Source organism: Schistocerca piceifrons, chromosome X, assembly GCF_021461385.2.
Source record: "Schistocerca piceifrons isolate TAMUIC-IGC-003096 chromosome X, iqSchPice1.1, whole genome shotgun sequence".
Classification (NCBI taxonomy): Eukaryota; Metazoa; Arthropoda; class Insecta; order Orthoptera; family Acrididae; genus Schistocerca; species Schistocerca piceifrons.
The window spans coordinates 953,035,135-953,042,820 of record NC_060149.1 but is presented as its reverse complement, the minus strand read 5'-3'; positions in this window follow the sequence as shown (position 1 = coordinate 953,042,820).

The following is a 7,686-nucleotide window of genomic DNA, read 5'->3' as shown; positions in this document are numbered from 1 at the left end:
CATTGTAACACGAGAGTTTCTTATTTAAATTTGAACAAAACCATTAAACAGAGGCACATTTTCGAAGTGTTGTTTAACTGTTTTAGTCACTCAGTACAAAACACCTTCCTATACTCTTTACTAGTTTCAAAAAATGGTTCAAAAGGCTCTGAGCACTATGGGACTTAACTTCTGAGGTCATCAGTCCCCTAGAACTACTTAAACCTAACTAACCTAAGGACATCACACACACCCGTGCTCGAGGCAGGATTCGAACTTGCGATCGTAGCGGTGGTCTGATCACTGAAAATATTACTGCAACTTTTCTGAAGTGTATAATCCTCGACTCATTTGCCAGATTTATGCATTCTGTAATCTCACTAAATAACTCAAGGAAAATAACAGAGACAGTTCTATCCTTCTCCAATCCGTGCATGTATCATGTCTTCAGTGAATTCGGCACCGACAGGACATTACGAATTTTACTTTTTTAAATGTCCAACCACACATGCATATTTCCTTGTCCAGCAGTTCATTCGGTTGGGCAGTCTCCAGTATACGTTTCCTTCTGTGTTTTGTTTGTACAGCACCAATCATTCACATAGATTTTAACTTATTTTTTTGCCAGTGCACTGTTAGTATCTGCGAAAACAAAAACTGCTGCACAAGCTCTGCAAACAACAAATGTGATCTTACAAAACATCAAACAATGGTTCTTCGACAATAAAATGAAAACGAATGGAGAAATAACACAACAAAATCTTACATGTAGCCTTACGAATGTTGCATACCCCGATAATATGGAGGCTATCAAACTGCTGGGATTCCTGGTTGACAGCAAATTAATAATGAATGAACAAACAGTGTATGTGTGCTCCCAGCTCTCCGATGTACTGTCTGCAGAAAGTAAGTTGACACTCGGCGCCGTGGCTTATGGGAATGACTGTAAATGGGAGATGCCTCCACTGTCACTCGCTTCAGCCACCGCGCCGAGTGTCAACTTAGTTTGTGTGTACAGTAATATACCTTCTGAGGAGAACAGAAGGTGTATTAGCTGACCCATACCTTATAACAGTGCATTATGCAATATTTAATAGCCGCATCAATCATGGCCTACTGTTATGGGGATATTCTGAAGGCTGCAAGAATGTGGCAGTGCTACATAAAAAAAGCAGTCAGAATCTTTGCATCAAGCTAAAGACTGCAGCACTGCAGGCCTATGTTCACCCAATTAGGAATAATGAAATCTACATCCATTACGTGTTTTTATACCACATCAGAGTAAAAGAAAACCAAGGTGTTATCTGCATGAGGCAGGACATGCATAATCATGAAAGGAACATTGATACAATGGTTGCTTTAAAAATATTCAACTCATTGCCCCAGAAGTGCAGTTCCTGTCACCAGGACCATTCAAAAGGACAACTGCACAAGATATGAAAGAGTAATCTTCTCTCTCTCTCTCTCTCTCACACACACACACACACACACACACACACACACACACACACATACACCGAAGCGCCAAGGAAACTGGCATAGGCATGTGATTTCAAATACAGAGATATATAAACAGACAGAATATGGCAATGCCTATGTAAGACAAGAAGTGTCTGGAGCAGTTGTCAGATCGGTACCTACTGCTACAATGGCAGCTTATCAAGAGTTAAGTGAGTTTGAACATGATGTTATAGTCAGTGCAAGAGAGATGGAATACAGCAGATCTGAGGTAGCGATGAAGTGGTGATTTCCCCATATGACCATTTCTCGAGCATATGGTGAATATAAGAAATCCAGTAAAACATCAAATTTACGACATCGCTGTAGCTGGAAAAAATCTTACAAGAATGGGAGAAACGACGACTGAAGAGAAGCATTCAGTGTGACAGAAGTGTAACCCCTCTGCAAATTGCTGCAGATTTCAATGCTGGGCCATCAGTGTGCAAACCATTCAATGAAACAGCATCAATATGGGCTTTCGCAGTCGAAGGCCCACTTGTGTATCATTGACAACTGCACAACACAAAGATTTACACCTCGCCAGGGCCCGTCAACAATGACTGATACCATGTTGCCTCTTTTCAAATTGTATCGAACGGATGGACATGTATGAGTATGGAGACAACCTCATGAATTCATGGACCCTGCATGTCAGCAGGCGACTGTTCGACCTGGTGGAGGCTCTGTAATGGTGTGGGACGTGTGCAGTTGGAATTAAATGGGACCCCTTATACTTCTAGATACGATTCTGACAGGTGACATATATGTAAACATCATGTCTACCTGCCTCCATTCATGTCCATTGTGCATTCCGACGGACTTGGAAAAATCCAGCAGGTCAATCCGACACCCCACACGTCCAGCACTTCCACTGGCCTCCAAACTCTCCAGACATGAACATGTTTGGGCATACCTGGGATGCCTTGCAACAAGCTGTTCAGAACAGATTCGACCCCCTTCTACTCTAGCAGACTTATGGGCAGCACCGCAGGATTCATGGTGTCATTCCTTCCATGACTACTTTAGACATTAGTTGAGTCCATGCCACGTCATGCTGCAAAACTTCTGCATACTCGCGGGGGCCCTACCCGATATTAGGCAGGTGTACCAGTTTCTTTGGCTCTTCAGTGTGTGTATCATACATATTTCCTTATATATATGAAAAATGATAAATAACTCTTGCATATTTAATCTTCACACAGTCTGTCCAATCATGACTGGTAAACGACGCAGATCCAGAAATTAAAAACATCAAGTTACTGGTATTTCTATAGATACGTTAACTTTGCACACCTTATGTTATGGAAGTAGGAGCTCTGGAAACCAAGGGGCTGTTAGTTCTGTTTTGCATATATATCTACTTGATTAGTTCTCATTAGTTGGAAAATAATATTGTGGAAATATGAAACCTACCACCCCAAGAAACGACAGTGAGAAGATGGATGTCATGTAAAAATAAGCAAACACTGCAGAAAGTGCTAGATTCCCAATTTCTGGAATAGACAGGAAGATTTATGGGTCTCTACGTCAGCCAAACATAACGAATAGAATAGTTTGGTAAATTCCATAAATGGATATAAGTCTGCCACAGCAGCCTGTATTCGAAATGACTGTAACTGCAAAATCATCTGAAAGGAAAAAAGATCAAGGTCAATTACAAATACACACTTTCTATCTAATCAAGTGCTTCAGATGAAGGATGTTTCATTTATTTATTTATTATACACCTTTAAAAATGCAACCAACATAATCTTTTGTGTACACAGACATAGCAATACAATTACATAAATAACAAGCACAGACTAAAAAATATTTTACGTAATTACTATTCGACATTAAATTGTCCATCATACTGCGTATGATGTATTCTGTAGAATCACATACATAAGTTTAATGTAATGAAACTATATTACTGTCTGAGATAATTTTTAAAGCCTATTTCGAACTCCTCTATTGTATAAAATGCTTTTTCTCTCAAAGCCACATCTGTGCGACGTCTTTAAACATATTGGTGACACATTGTGTACCTGTAGTGACAACATATTAAACTGTTTTACCCTCATGTATTTGTAACTGTTTCCTTAAGTCTAGCGACTGTGATGTCTGTCTTCTGTTTTAGGTGTGTATTATATTGACGGGCCACGTGGCTACACCACCGCGGGGTCGAGGCACCTTGCCACAGTTCCTGCAGCTCCCCCCCCCCCCCCCATCAGAGGTTCGGATCCTCCCTCGGGCATGGATGGGTGTGTTATCCTTAGCGTGAGATAGTTTTAGATTAAGTAGTGTGTAAACCAATGACCTCATGACCTCAGCAGTTTGTCCCAATAGGAACGTACCACAAATTTCCAAAATAACATCAATGGGTAGAGTGTTTAGTTTGTAATAATGCTAGTTTTCTTTTGTATGTATTAGACAACTTAATATGAAGAGGAATGTAGCTGTTGGTATTTTAATTTTTTTTTAAATAGGGTTTCCAAGACTCATTATTTATAGCCCCACAGATGCATCTGAACTCCTTATTTTTGCCAAATGTGATCTTTTTTTGCTCCAGGGAAATTTCTCAATAACACAATGGCATGTCAATTGTGCTTGGAAAAAGGTATAGTATGCATTTAGCAATAGCTTATCATTAACACATGACCTTAGTTTACCTAACAAATATGTAACACATACTAAGTTAGTAGAGATATATTTGGTATAATTCTTCCATGTTAATTTCGTGTGAAGACAGAAGTCAAGAAGTTTAGCTGAAGCAGTTATTTTCATCCTCTTTAATTGATAAGGTAAAGAGAATATTTACAGTTTGTCAGTATTAATACAAAATTCAGTGAGATGGAACCACTTACTGGCTGCACTGAAATGATCCCTACTTTACTGCTTTAATGCTCCTCAATTTTTACCAGCTGGAACAAAAGTGGTACCATCATAACATAAATTTTCACATACTAATCACTGGTTATGACATAACGTATCGTTAGTCACTAAAATTAGGAAGTATTATGTTATGTGGCTGGCATTTGGCTGAAATCAGAAATTAGTGGCTAGTGTTTGGTTGAAATCAGAAATCGGTCATGTGACATTCCTCACTCACTAATTTCCATGTTATAACTTGGATTTTTTGACAGTATGCAATTTGAAGGCAACGTCAAATAGAAGATTTATCACAAACACATCACTCTATATACGATTTGTTATAATTAAATATCTCTTAGACACATCAGTCCTTAAGAGATTTCAAGATGAAATGCATTCACTGTGGTTACAGACGTATTGTTACAGAACTGAAAGAAGTAGGATAATATCCTAGAACACACTAATACCTTTTCTCTCCAGCTTTGCTTTTGTAACACATTCTGGGTCTTCTTATTTATGTAATAGAAGCATGTCCCACAATATTCGATGTTATTTACATGAAATGAGTTTCTTCTCTTTCATGGCTTCAAGCTTAAAAAATGAACGATGAAACTGCTGCTAGTGAAACAAGCAGTAAAGACATTTACATCATATGAAATTTATATTTTTTCTTATCACAAATACTTGACTTTTTTTTAATATGTCGTGATTCTTGAGGGTGTGGTTAGGTGGGAACCTACAAGTAAAGCTTAAGTTACTGCGAGTGAAACGAGCAGCAATCATATGTATAGTCTTGCTTGTTACCAATACTTTGTGGTTTCTTTGAAATAAGCCACGATTTTTGAGAGTGTGGTTATACACAAACCAAAGAGCACAGCTTAAATTGGTGCAAATGAAATGAGCAGCAACCATATTTATAGTTTTGCTTGTCATAAATGCTGCTTGGGATTAGCCGAGCGGTCTAAGGCGCTGCAGTCATGGACTGTGCGGCTGATCCCGGCGGAGGTTCGAGTCCTCCCTCGGGCATGGGTGTGTGTGTTTGTCCTTAGGATAATTTAAGTTAAGTAGTGTGTAAGCTTAGGGACTGATGACGTTAGCAGTTAAGTCCCATAAGATTTCACACATATTTGAACGTTTTGTCATAAATATTTAGTTATGATCGAATCTTTAGCAGCGCTTTCATAAATGTGGTAGTCAAGACAAAGAGCACATTACACTGTGGGAGAAAGACATCATGTCACAGTCTGATTTCATGCAAATGCCAGTCACACACTGTGGTACTTCCTGATTTCAGTCACTCATAGCATAAGAAACAGTCCCTAATACAACATAAAAATGCTATCAAGTTATTGTGTCTTTTCATATAAATCTTTTCACTTATATCTACTTTATCAGCTTTCACTTTGTAATTTAAGTTTTCTTATTTAGAAACTATCATCAGAATTACTAACACTTAGTGGAAATCAGAACCACCCACAGTAACATTATGTGTGTGGAGGATGGATTCTATGGACTAATCCCACTAACTCTGATACGAAAGTGTGTTTCACTTTGCTTTTTGGTACTTTTGTTAAATATAGTTTTTAAGCATATGAGATAGATTGATCAAACTGTGAGGTCAAAATGCCGTGATGGAAGTGATCTGATTAATCTAAAAGAAGATGTTTTAGTCATTATTAATTAACTAAAACAGAAATAAGGATGTAGCAGCAAATTTCGAGATAACTCAACCTTACAAAATCCGACGTCTAATACGTAATGTGCTAATCAGATACAGTCTTTTAATATACCAATTAAATTATGTACAATTTTGGTTTTGTAGTAATTATTGTTTTCGTAACTTTTAGCCCTTCTGTCCCCACACCAAACCAGTTTAGTCAATATATTACAAACACGATTTGCCTCCAAACGACAGAGACAGAGTGTAAGGATACCTGAACATCATTTTGGTTGTCTTTGAAATTGTTTAAACGATAATTTGATTGAAAAGTCATCGTGTAATTATAACCTGACGCCATAAGAACGACATTACACATCACCATTGTAAAATTAGCTGTTATAGGCAGTTATCTACTAACCAACTAATAAGGGACACATTTGTTTGGTTTGACAGCTTCAGATGACAGTGTGTATTTTCTTTTCTGAGCTATGATATGGTGCAAACATTGATGGCAGCCATATTTAAATGCAACAAACGTGGATGTTTGCAGAAATTTATTCAGGAGTGGTCAAGGTTTTAAAATTTTCGTATTTGATATGGCCCTCAGCAGACAATTATACCCTAAGAATAAATTGTAACATGGTATTATCAGTTTTATTGTATCTCAAAGCATTGGTAGTTGACTCTGTATATTTTGAAGAACACACTACTTTCATAACCCAAAAGGCAAGCATATTTCATAAATAAATGCAAAGTAAATCTTTTTGTACTAGTAATAATGAATATGGATACATTCTTTTCAATTAAACGATCGAAAATGACATCTGCATATGATTCAACAAATCGGGAAATTATGGCAGACAATATTCACTAAAGATATTTTCGTTCATATAGTTATAATGTTTAGATTGTCACTGAATACGGCAATAGAACGAAAAAGTCAGACAGGCTACATAAACCTTGTTGAATATCACAAAAATAACAATAAAAAGTGACTGATTAAAATAGTAAATTTGAAGTCATCTGGCTTACAAAATGTAAAGTCTGATCATGTGAATGGATTTATTAGATTATTTTCACACCATCCAGTGTTTCGGGCTGACCTGCATAATTAAAGTAAAATGAAGCTTCTTTTTTGGTTTGTTTGGATAATGTGCAACCCACAGTCAGCATTCTAAGCTCCCAAAAAACTCAAGTTAACCAGTAGAACTGACTTAACAGCCTAGAACTGAAGAAACAAGATGATACTCTAACCCCAGGTTGTCACAATATTGTGCAACATGCCTACTGCACTTCAGGGTTCATAACTCTATAGCTACATGTAGGCAATGGTTTTGCCACAGTGGTAACACCGATCCCCATTGGATGACCCAAGTTAAGCGCTGTAGAGCTTGGCTAGCACTCGGATGTGTCACTGTCCCTGTCTGCCAAGTGCTGTTTGCAAGTGGGGTGCATCGAGCAGGTAGTTTGGAGAATTTAAAAAGGGAAATGAATAGCTTGAAGATTGATATATTTGAAATTAGTGAAGTGCAGTGGCAGAAAGAACAGGACTTCTGGTCAGGTCTGTACGGGGTTATAAATACGAAATCAATTGGGGATAATGCTGGGATATGTCTAATGATGAAGAAGAAAATAAGGGTGTAGGTTAAGTTTCTATGAACAGTATAGTGAACACATTATCGTAGTCAAGAAAA